The sequence below is a fragment of the Lonchura striata genome, chromosome W (genome assembly GCF_050655825.1).
Source record: "Lonchura striata isolate lonStrDom1 chromosome W, ASM5065582v1, whole genome shotgun sequence".
NCBI lineage: Eukaryota > Metazoa > Chordata > Aves > Passeriformes > Estrildidae > Lonchura > Lonchura striata.
In genome coordinates this window covers 3,726,709-3,739,263 of record NC_140743.1, presented here as the reverse complement: position 1 = coordinate 3,739,263, position 12,555 = coordinate 3,726,709, and the positions used below count along the sequence as shown (strand labels likewise).

The 12,555-nt window shown below is 44.3% G+C and overlaps 1 pseudogene; it reads right to left on the bottom strand.

Annotated features, from left to right (window-relative positions):
- Positions 1–621: 621 nt before the first annotated feature.
- On the bottom strand, positions 622–1,426 carry LOC146762999 (endogenous retrovirus group K member 5 Gag polyprotein-like; annotated as a pseudogene).
- Positions 1,427–12,555: the final 11,129 nt, after the last annotated feature.

The following is a 12,555-nucleotide window of genomic DNA, read 5'->3' as shown; positions in this document are numbered from 1 at the left end:
TTGCGTATCCTCGTTTCCTAAACAATACCTTAGTCTGTAAGCAGTCTGTATTTTCTCACACTCCATTTCCTATCCTCCGTCTGTGGTTTCTCACGAGTCCGTTTCCTAACCTATATATATATATCTTAATAAACAATACCTTAGTCTGTGGTTTTCCACATGACGTTTAAGAAGACCATAAGCCCTTTTGATGATTGCTTGGCCCGTGGGAACATGTGGAATGCCTGTTGAATGCTCAATGCCCCAAGCACGAAAGAATGCTTGCATTTTCTGTGAAGCGTATGCTGGGCCGTTATCTGTTTTTATGTGACATGGAACACCTAAGATAGAAAAGGCATGATAAAAATGACGAGTAGCATCACGAGTTTTTTCTCCTGTGAATGCTGAAGCAACCATTGCACAAGAAAAGGTATCCACTGTAACATGAACATACTTAAAGTGACCAAATTCTTGAATTTTTGTAACCTCAGTTTGCCATTCCTCTAAAGCGGATAGACCCCGAGGGTTGGTACTATAAGATTGAGAAACATGAGTCATGTGACCCACTTGTTGCCCCTGAGTATTGTTCACAAATGGGTAGCTTTGCAGTACCGGGAAGGCCCGTAATTGATGCTGTGGTTGTCAGGGTATTTGTGTCCCCATGTGCCCCTTTGCTCTCTTCTTCCTGTTTCCCTGAAACAGCTGAACATTTGCATGGTATTTGCTCCTGCATTGTTTAGCATAGTGTCCAAATTTAGCACAATGATTGTACATAACATTGCTGCTTGCATTTGACTTAGATGTTATTTTCTGGGTATTACACTGTGACCTTGCTGTCCAAAATTATAGCATTCCGATGGAGGTCTCAGAACTGCAGCAAGAGCTGCCATTTTATGCTGTACTGAACCAACTTTTGAGCAATCAGTAACCATTTCAGGCAATGTGGGTTCCCCAGGTAAGGTGTCAATAATCTTTCTACAGTCTGAATTTGCATTTTCTTTTGCCAATTGTATACACAATCTGTGTCACAAAGGTTCATCATCTACCTGTTTTTCAATAGCTGCATCAAGCTTTTCCACAAATTGCAAAATGGTTCTTTCATCCCTTGTTGTATAGTAACATATCTCTGTTTTGGAGCTGCCATTTCCATTGTCTTAATTAAAGCACCCATGCCTATTTGCTGAGCTTGTGTCAAAATTGAAGGATCCCACTTTGCCTGTAAATCTGGGTTGGCAAAAGGCCCAGTGCCCAATAAGGCATCAACACCCACAGCATGATGAGGGTCATGTTGAGGCAGCTGCATATTTGTTAAAGCTGTGCACTCAGCCACTCGCTTCCGAGATTCTTGAAACACACCATATTGTACTGGTTGGAACAAAATCGTAGCAAGATGCATGATGTCATAAGGTGCAAGCATATCCGCATTAATTATACATATTAATTACATTATCTCTGAGGAATTAATACCAAACTGAGCCACTTTTGATTGAAGATCTTGTACAACCTTCCAGGCAAAGACGTGATGACTATCATTCTGCTCTGTTCCAGGAACTGCTTTAAAAACTGGAAAAGCCATAGGGTTATCACAGTCAACATTTGCATTAACACTCTGCTCCTGAGATACTTTTGGGGCACCTAATCTATTATGTCCCAATTCCTTTCTTCAGCTGCTTTATTCCTAACAAATTCCCAAAACTGCAGAGGCTGTCGAGGAAGCACAGTTGCTTGACATGGAGGCAAAGTCCATGGGGCAGTAGGGCTAGGTTGTGGGAATGTGCCCCCTGTTGACAGAGTAAACAAGTTACCCTTTGTCCCCTGAAAAAGGAAAAAAGCCCAGAAGTTTCTCTCCTCAATTTGGTTAAAAGACACCTCATAGGACCTTGGGGACTTCACCTCAAACTTAAGGATAGCTAATTGGACAGGAGCCAAAAAGTCCCATCTGAGCAATTCCCTAGAAAAGAAGAGAACAAAAGAAGTTAATCACTTTTGTGAAGTGGGTTTAGTAGGAGCAAGAACCTCTTGTCCTGACTCGGTTTTTCTCTGTAAAGAGCTTTTTATTTTGCCTTTTATTAAAACCTTTTGTTTCCAACACTGTCACAGGAACCATCCTGCTCATTTTATGCCTCCTAAGGTAGCTGATCTATCAAGGGTTTAATGCTTTTTTTCTGAGAGCTTATAAGACCAAGCTCAAGAAAACAGAAAGCATTACTAGATCTATTAGAAAGTGAACTGTCAACAGTTCCTTGCCCCAACTCAGGTGTTACTGTGGGTGACTCTTTGCTTGATTTGCTGTCACTGTCAGGCAATGGAGGATACGACCTTGCAAACTGTTCATGCAGCTCAGAGGGGAGCAGGGGGGGGAAATGACTGGGCTTGAGCGGAGGGAAGTGGGGCAGCAGACGGCTGGTTTTCTCTCTCTGCTAAAGACATTTCAGCTAACTGGCTCAGCGGTGTAGTATATACAGACACCATCACAAGCTGCTGTGCAGGTGTGAGATAAAGAGGTTTAGGAGTCTGATAATGAGATACTTTGGCAGTCTGCCCGTAAGCTTTGGCAGCATTCCCAGAAGCTTTGGCAGCTTGCCCAGAAGCTTTGGCATCCAGCCCAGAAGCTCTGGCAGCTTTCCTGGAAGCTTTGGTAGCCTGCCTGGTAACTTCCATGGCACCTGCACCTTCTTCAAGGATGGATTCAACAAGTTCCCCATCAGAGGCCCCAGCTGACTCATCCCTCCCCCCCCCCCCCCCGTCAGTCTCTGTTATCAAGCCTGATTCTTCATCCGCATCACACTCTGCCTGTTCTCACTCTGTTTTCCATTCCTTTAATGCCTCAAAAAGCAATCCCCAAGTAACAGCTAGATCGACAACAGTCTTATCTCCCACTCAGATGACTTCCCACAGTCTGTCCCAAACTTTTTTCCATCCTTTAAGACTAAATGCTGTGTCAGGATCAGTGCCAAAATTCTGTGATTTAGCCACAGCAATATACTACAAAGGGCATAGTCTGAAGTATTAATTCCCTTATTTGTTAACAAAGCTTTCCATGTAGCCAAAACGGTCTCTTCCTCATTAGATAAGTTATTTCTCATTATTACTAGTTGGTGATTCACCTGCTTCCAGGTGTCTTGATAGGAGAAAATCAGGTCTGGACCTCCCTGTGGCTTCCACAAGCCACTCTCAGCTGCACCAACACTGCCTCCCCCACTACTCCCCACTGGGTCAAGGTTGCCAGTCACTAGGACCCTGCATGGGTCCAGACTGAGTATGTTGTTCAGGCTGTTGTTCCACTCGGTGATCACCAGATGTCGTTGTTGAGGCAGTTGGGACACAAAACAGAGACCACAAGCAGTCTCAGATGGCAATTCTTTATTAGAGAAAATGGCTGACCTTTTATACACTTTCTAATTGTTTATAGTCCTTCTATCCCAACTATTGGCCACAATGAATCAACATAACACCATTGGTGAAAAGTGACAGTGACTTCAGCTAACTTTCTAAAAATACTTTGTCCAGCTGCAAAGTTCTCTCCTTATCTTTCTTCAATTCCTCTCTTCTCTTGGTCTCCTTGGTAGCAGCCTTGGAGAGAGATCCTTATCAGCTTCTTCTGGCTCCTTTAGCTAACAAGCCAGCTTGTTAGCCCCTTCCACACTACCTCTTTTGAATAACACCCTCGTTTTTTTATTCTTTTCCTCTGATTCCTGCTCTTTATCCTTTTTTAGTTTGTATACCTTAGAATCTCCTTCTAAGAATTTGACCCAGCAAGTAACATACTCCACTTCTTCTGAATTAGGGTTTTCTTGGTTACACATTTGCTGATATAATAAATTACATAACTACTTATCTCTACTTCTATACCAGGGACACTTTAAGGATTTTTGTTGTAATTTCCTCTTTGGCCAATGTTCCACACAATATTTAACCCTCCTAACTTGATGTAACTTTTTAGTTGTTTCCCACTTATTCCAGTCATCCAGTATATGACCAAGGGGGCTTCCAGGAGGAATATTCTTATTCTTTTTCCTTGGTTGCTGTCCTCGTCTGCTGTGGCTCTGACCCATGGTGGCTTTCAGTTACTATAAGCTTTCGGACTGGTACTGCTTACTGTTACCACCCCTTTTAAAAGTTCTGTTTCACTATTTTTTAACTTAAGAGAGAGATCTCATTTTAATCTCTTTCTGTTTATGCAGAAAGGTCTCCTTGCAGCAGTGGACTTTGGTACCCCTGGGCATTCTTATCTGGCGTTCTTATCTAAGGAGCACTTACTCTTTGTCACTCACACACACACACTCATTCACACCCTCAGGCCTGTTCATTCATACTTCTCAATTTCTGCTTAGCCAAGTTTTTGGTTCTTGGTGCCTTGCCCACCTGGACTATGTAAGGCACCTTTTTTCGACACCCAAGAACCTTAAGTACTAAGCACTCATAACCATAAGTTTGCCCACTGACCTAGGTTCAGCACCCTGTAAATTTCCCTTTTTTTTTAATTGAACAGAGGAAGGAAACATTAGCAAACCTCTTAGACTTACACAAAGCGGAACCCTGTCGCCAGAGAATCACTGGTCCATGTAGGCCCCCACCCTGACCCCTTCCACCTCCCCTGAGGTTTGGCTATCCCTCTTCCCTAGAGATAGCCTCAGAGTCAGGGGTTCGAACCTCCACACCTTTCCCAAGCTGGACTTCCCAACCCCCGTTACCCTTGAGGAATGGGCCACATGACTACCCCTCGCAGCTACGGTGTTATAAAGGTCCTATGATACTGTAACTCCCCTCACCTTGGGGTGGGCCTCTTCAGGCTTCATTACTGCCGGGCCTCTGGGAAGGACCCTGAATCTGGTCACCTCTGGTGTCAGTTAACCTGTGAGTCTGTCTGTATGTGACTCACTCTCTCCCCACAGTCCCCACATGCCTCGGGCCCTCCCCCTGCCCATGTATGGGTGATACTTACTAGCTGGCATCCCGCTAAGCTGTGCCTCACATATGCCTCAGGCCTTTTTCCTAGATACTGGCGCAAGGCTCCTCCATGGAGGAGAGGCAGCCATTCCATCCTTCAGTTGGGCGAGATCGTATCCCGGACAAGTCTCCATCTGTTAAAAACAGGACCACACTCCCGCTACTAAAAGTGATTTCAGCATTTATAATAAAAAAAAGGCCTAACGCATGGGGGCTCGCGGTTCAAGCAAGAGTGTTCCCGTCAAGGATACTGCAGCGCTGGTGCTGAGTCTTCTTGAGCAGCGATGTCCCCGATGTTCCAGGTGGAGCAGCACAGATTCACTGGGTCAGATGACCTCTTTTTATCCTGTTTTTTGTTCCTTTGGATTGGTTTCTGTTTGGAACCTTCATTTGCATGAAGGTTTAAGGCGCTTGATTGGCCCATTACAGTTCTGTCCAGGCTGGCTCATTTCGCTTGGGGGAAGTGGTGAACCTTACTTAGGTGTAATATGGTACATTGAGTACCATATTTCTTATAACTACCCTTTTAACCCCTTTTACAATATAATAATGAAACTAACAGTACATGCTTAAGAATTATCAACTATTTTACAACAGTTTCTAACCTATTTTTGACAATAGCAATGAGTGGAATAGTTGCAATAAGGTCCAGATTCACTCGGCTCACCCCTAGAGCCACTCGCGGTTGCACAATCGAACAGTGAACCCCTCCCCAGTCACCCTATTGACCAGGGGACCCCTCCACTTCTGGCTGCACTTGGCAGATGGCTGCCAGCAAAACCCCAAACTTTTACTCATACAGGGACAAGGTCGTGCACTCAGATATCTCTGTGCGGCTTATCAGCAGCCCTATTCCTTTTCCCTCAGAGACCTTCTAAGGATACACACTGTTTTATCCACACACAAACAGGTCTGTCTCTGCAGGGGGCAAGCCGAGACACAGAGCTCTCTGCGGGATTTGAAATTTTCTCTTCTTCCTCCCCCCCCCCCCCCCCCATTCCCTCTCCCCCTGCGGTCCCTTGTCCCGATCCTTTGTTCCCTTATCACTCCCCCTCGCAACGCGGTCCAGTCCCTGCCTTCCCCCTTGCCACTCCTGCTTCCCCGGGGTCTCCGGGGTTTCCCTGCCCCTGTCCCCTGCCTCCCATCCTATTGGCCGCGTTCATGTTCCCCCCCGGCCCCTGGCACGGGGTATAACCGACCCCTGGTCGGTGCCCCGGTAGTCTCAGGAATACGCTTCTACAATAAACACGTGTTTTCACCCGAGCCCCGTGTCACTATTTCATCTGTTCCCGCGCTAGAACTGAGACTTGCAGAGCCGAAGGGGAAAAGCGGCCGCTGCCTCTGCCCCCCTCCCGCCATGCTTCCGCAGGCTCCCGCCCGGAGCCAGTCTCACACAGCAACAGCTCTCCAGGGAAGATTACAGGGTGTGCTAGGAGGTCCCCCCACCCCCCCACCCCTTGCAAGGACAGAGACACTCCTGGTTGGCTCTTACCACAAATGATTTTCAGAAAAAACTCCACAACTTCCAAAAGTTGTAAGGCCGGTATTATTTATTTCAGTGCTGGACGCATGTGGGATAGCTCCCCAAAGGACATGCGCACCTCCGAAAATTCCCAAGTCTGTTTTATCCCGTAACCTGTTGCATATGCATAAAAGACATATGCATATGTGTTAAACTGTCTTATTAATTTTATGAGCCTGCGCAATTCTTCAGTCAAGTAGTTGTAATGTAGTGTTTGTAACCCAGATTCAGTTTTTCAGTCTGCTTCAGCCCCGAGGTCAGTGAGGGCCCCTCTCCTTATCACTCTTCAGCTTGGATGCTTGCATTCCTTTCTAAGTAGTCTTGAATCTCCTTTGTTCTCTCTGCAGGCCTTTTTGCTAGCACACAAGTTAACAGACTAAACAAGCTTGAACAGTAGACTTCAGCTAAATCCAAAATTGGTTTCTATCCTGTGAGTTTTCGGGCCCCACATCGGGCAACTCCCTGAGGGCTCCCCTGGCAGCGGGAAATCCTCTTGAAGCCGTTTTTTGTCAGGAAAAGGAGACTCGCAGGACTTTTTCAGTCTTCAGGTTCTTGTTTTCTTGTTATCTTATCATGACTTCAGCACACTGTCTGCACCCAGACCTTGCATGCGTGAAAACAGCACAAAAATGGCCAACAAACTCGTGCTGCAAGGTCTTTTTTAAGTCTAATCAAAAACTAAACTACCCAGTTAAGAAGTGACACCTAGATTATGTTATGAGTGAGCACAAGAGGCCATCTGATCCAATTAACAGAATTTATTTAATTAATTTAATAGAGTATATGAGAGCAAAGCAAAAAGCAGCGCTGCGGCGACAGAGGGGAGCAACTGCTCCGCCAAACTGCCGCGCCTGTGATCCCCTAGTTCGCTCTTTTTATCTTCTTCCTTAGTTCACTCGTTTCTTCTGCGCAGTTGCATTCTGTTGCTAGGTGGTCGTTTTCTGCCTTCTGGTGGTCGTGGGATGAAGGCTGGTTGTCTTCCTCACAGGTGTCCTTTGATCTAGGGATTCTCACAGTCTCAAGTATACGTGTTATCTTAGAAATGCGTGTTATCAGTTAAGCAATGCAAAGCCTATTGCCTACTACCGCTGTAAAAGCTTAGGAATGCGTGTTATCAGCAATTCACAGCCTGTTGCCTATTACCGCAGTAAAAAAACAAACTTCCTTGAAACAAATTACTATCTGCAGCTGCATCGAACAAAAAGGTCACCCTTCTCTTACAATTTCCCCCCTTTTCTTTTATCCTTCTTTTTGTTCGTTGAACCGCATTAATTCTTTTCTACTAAGCTCTAGATAGTTTTCGGCCTCTACCTGAGTGAGTGATTCATATTTTGATCTTACTATCATTAAACGAGTGGCCTCTAACCTACTCTTTACTATAGCAATAAGCTTATTAAAGATGCAGGGTCCGAAAGTTAGCACTAAGATGAGCAGAATTGCCGGTCCTGCAATGGTAGACAAAAGAGTTGTTAACCAAGGGGAATGAGTAAACCATGATTCATACCAGTTTTGCTGAGCTTCTCGCTCTTTTTTTCTTTGCTCTATTTGTTTGCGTAGTTCAGTCATTGTATCAACCACAATTCCTGTGTGGTCTGCATAAGTGCAACATTCTTCTCGTAAGGCAACGCAGAGCCCCCCTTGTTGTAAAAATAATAGATCAAGTCCCCGTCTATTTTGTAACACAACCTCAGAGAGGGATCTGACTGATTTTACTAACCCATCTATGGCCTTTTCGATTCTGCTTAAGTCTTCATCTACGGATACTCGTAAATTTTTCATACCTTGTTGTTGATTTACTAGGGAGGCTACCCCCGTTCCCACTCCAACTCCACCTACACTAAGTAAGACTGCTACTGTTAATGCTGTGAGTGGTTCTCTTTTGACTAGATGGTGTTCGGGAGTTATTTGATGCTCTAGTACATACTCCTTTGGGTGATATGATATGCGAGGGACAATTAACACCTGTACACAATAATCTGAACTTTCATTGAAAAGCCTTATGGATAAGCAAGGGGTGGTTCCGAGTGTATTACATACCCATTTGGTGTTGGGCGCTGGCAGGAGTCATTCTGTCAGTTTATCTTTTCTCTTGATGCTGATTGTCGTCTCACACAAGTGTTGCATTATTGCAGGTACCTTTCCCACACATTTCCCTTTCCCTCTTACTTGTGCTAGGGTTATTCCTGGGGTGCTATCTTTTCCCTGTTTCCACAGACATTCTCTTGGGTTTGTCCCATTAATTCTTCTGGTTTTGGCAGAGGATCCTATCGCCTCATAAAAGGGTGGATTCATCATGTAACAGAGCCAGCAACCCTCTGTCAGATTCGGGTATGTATAGTTTAAAACGCCAAATGTGGCTTGCATTATTTTCCACAAGGTGGCATGCTCGGGTTTAGGAACACCTGGCTCATCTATGTTAATATGGTTGGTAATAACCTCTGTCTCTGTGTAGTTAATTGTTTTAGTTTTAATGTCACTTATTACTTTGTTGGGTCCAATTGGTGCAGGGTCATAGGGAATAGGTTCTTTCTTAATAAATATTAGGTTTCCCAAATCGTGTCCCTCTATCCAATGCCTAATTCCCCATGTCTTTCCCAACAGCCACCCTGGGTCATTTGGATGAGTAACATTGAGGTATATGAAAGTACAGTTCCCCAGTAAATCTTTCCCTGTCCATGGCCATTCTTGTGGCTTTACACATCCAGCTGGTCCATATCCCACCCTTAGGTATTTATCTGACCCTCCTCCCGGGGCCCATGCTGATGCTATTGTCTCACAACCCCAATAACCACAGTAGTAATGCCCGGGGAGGTTACAATATGACCTCCCTAAATTTGAAGCAGGGCACATATAGAAACTTGTCAAATTTAACAGCCGCCCACAGCTTGGATTCTTGGTCATGTTACATACTCCAGCTTTAAAGCTTGGTGCCCCAGAGGTTATCACAGTCTGCAGGTTATAATGAGTATCATGATTTTCCCACCTACTTAATGTCCATTTAAAGGGTTCATGGGTTTCAGTAGCAACACTTTGGAGAGGAAAGCATATCATCACAAATGTAAGAATCTTTAGGGCTGAGTAGTACGCACTGCAGGGGATGCTGCTTATCATGCCCAATTTCACATTCCTACTTTTTCTCATTCCATTGTCACCATTTCCATGCCTATGGTGGTCAGTGTTTCTTCTTGCGATTTGGGAGGGTCCCTCATCCCCACTAGCTACCTCTCTGTCTCGCCTGTCAACTTGGTTGCTACAAGCTACAGGGTAGGCCATCTTCTCGACAGCAGAGATATTCTTCAGGGGCGGGATTATTTCCTCTCTCCCACTTTGACCTCCGGGAGTTCCAATTTTTCTCATTTAATTGTGGGGTGTCGCACCTAAGTCCCTTGACCAGCCTGCGACACTTGACCTGGACTATGTCCGTAAGAAATGGACTTGAAAGCTCGTTGGAGTGGTAGCAATGGAATTCAGGGTTTATTCCCTTCACAAAAATTTCCCACCACTCGGGAGATTCCTTAGTCAATTCCCGAGTGGCGACCTTATAATTCAATATTTCAGAGGTCAACTTGCGTTGTTCTAGCCAGCAGCGCTGACACACACTTTTTGGAGCCCTCCCCTTTCTACAGTGAGCCCACCACAGCCCTTTACAAATTTTACAAGAAAAGCAAGCAAAAGGGAAACAATCACAATCTAACCAGCTACATTTTACTCTAATATCTTCATGCTCGGCATGACCCTCCCCTTCCCAAGGTCTCTGCTCCCTTTCGAGTCGGATGGGCCGATAATAGGGCTGCTGAGCTAAGTCTTCTAAATGCTTACAGTATCCTGGGGGTTTTGTTTCTCCTATCAGTTGTGTTTGCAATCCCCAGTCATTCCCGACCCAAATGTCCCCAGAACTGGCAGTGTCCATTAAGATTACTTGAGGGTTCTCTTTACTGTTAGCTTCAAATCTCCCGGCTTCCCATCAATCTTCCAGCTCGTCTCTCTGGAAGTTGCATGAAATCGAGTCGGGTCCACTGGCCCCTTTATTCTGCTAGCATGGGTCCATCCCTTTTCTGCCGTACGAACTGCGGAATCAGTGGTGATTAAAACCAGATACGGTCCGTCCCACCTTGGGGTGATTGAATCTTCCTTCCAGCTTCGGATGAGAACCCAGTCGCCGGGTTGTACCTGGTGTAATACAAGATCTAATGGTGGTCTTTGGGCCCACATCCCCTTTTCCCATAACTGTTTCTTGTATTTCATTAAAACAGTTAAATATTTGTTAATACTTTGGTCAGTGATATTAGGATTAGATTGAACTTTCTCTAGGGAGTAGGGCATCCCATATAACATTTCAAATGGGGAAAGCCCTATGTCTGCTTGTGGTTGAGTCCGAATATTTAATAATGCTAGTGGCAGACATTTTATCCAAGATAACTTAGTTTCTAGTACCAATTTAGTGAGTTGTTTCTTAATTTCTCCATTCATTCTTTCCACCCTCCCGGAACTCTGGGGGTGCCAGGGAGTATGTTGTTCCCATTTTATGCCCAGGGCTTCTGCCAGCAGCTGTGTTATTTTTGAAGTGAAGTGGGGGCCTTTATCGGAGTCTATTGTTTCTGGGACCCCATATCTGGGTATTATTTCTTCTAGCAGGGCCTTTGTCACCGTTCGGGCTGTCTCCCTAGCGGTGGGGATTGCTTCCACATAATGTGTTAGATGATCTATTATAACTAAAAGATATTTTATCCTCCCCACTTTAGGAAGCTCTGTAAAGTCTACCTGTAAATTTGTAAAAGGCCTCTTTGCCACGGGTCTCCCTCCCAAGGGTGGCTTCCTTAAATTCTTCCTATTTACACGTAAACAGGTTGGGCAACCCTTAGTAATACTTTTTGTTAGATCATGGAGACCCACAGTCATGTAATGGGTGGCAAAGTGGTCTACCAGCCCTTGAGCGCCCCAGTGTGTTTTCTGGTGTAATTTATTAAGCATTTGCCAAAGAACACTCTGGTGTACACAGTGTTATTTTTATACTGTTACATCACTGAGGTACATGCATATTCATGTGTTTCATGCATTAGTCATTCTTTTGAACTTTCTGATGTTTTGAGAATTCCTTTGTGGGAAAAATGTTTTTGTGATTCATGTCAATCTGCAATGGAATCAGCAAGTGCTTGTATTTGCTGTGTTGAAAATGGATGCGTTCCTTGGGATAGCTACAAAGAATGGTTTTGAAACGTTCTATAGCCAAATAAAGCATCAAAATAGGAGGAGTGAAGTAAAGAGATGAGGTAGCAAGATGACTGATGCTTAGAATAAAATAGAGGACGTTGTGGTAAAGCTAAGGGGATTGCAACAAAGCAACTAAATGCTTATATATAATAAAAAGCTTAACAAAATCATGTAGCAGACACCAGTGAAGGGGCCTCCCTCCAGACAACCACAAGAAGGACAGGAAGCTAACGACCAACTGGAAAGATTATGAAATTACTGATTCCGGCTAATTGATATTTGCTGATTCGGACTAACAAGGCACATTGGAAAATGCTTTGTAAGCTTAAAAACAGTATATATACTTTACTGAACTTGCAAGTGGTGTGTGCCGTGAATGGAGCGGTGACTCCTCAGCCACCCAGCACTGCTTGCTTGCTTTCTTTAAAATAAAATATATAGAAATAAAATTCAGTTTGGCTATTGAAATTTTATATCACTTTGTTTGACTCCTTCACACTCCGGCTTATCTGCATGACATCCTGTGTGTCAGGTCAATATATTTAATTTCTTCTTGTGTCTCCATCCTGCTGTTTTACATCCTCTGATAAGGATTTAGTATGCTCTCCTTAAATTTAACCTGGTATTCTCTAATTGTCCTACAGTGCTCGGGTTTGTGTCATGGTTGTCTCCTCACTTGGACAGGTTGGTCAGTGGATGGCCTTTCACTGGTTTTAGTTACAAAAAAGCCCATTTTTTTCTTACGTTTTGCTAACATCTATATCACAATACATTCATCACACTATTATTTCCATAAGTGATACATAGATATTATATTCATTACACTACTATTTCTATGAGCAATACAGTGCATACTTACGCTGATAGACTTTATTATATTAACAAGCAGCTAA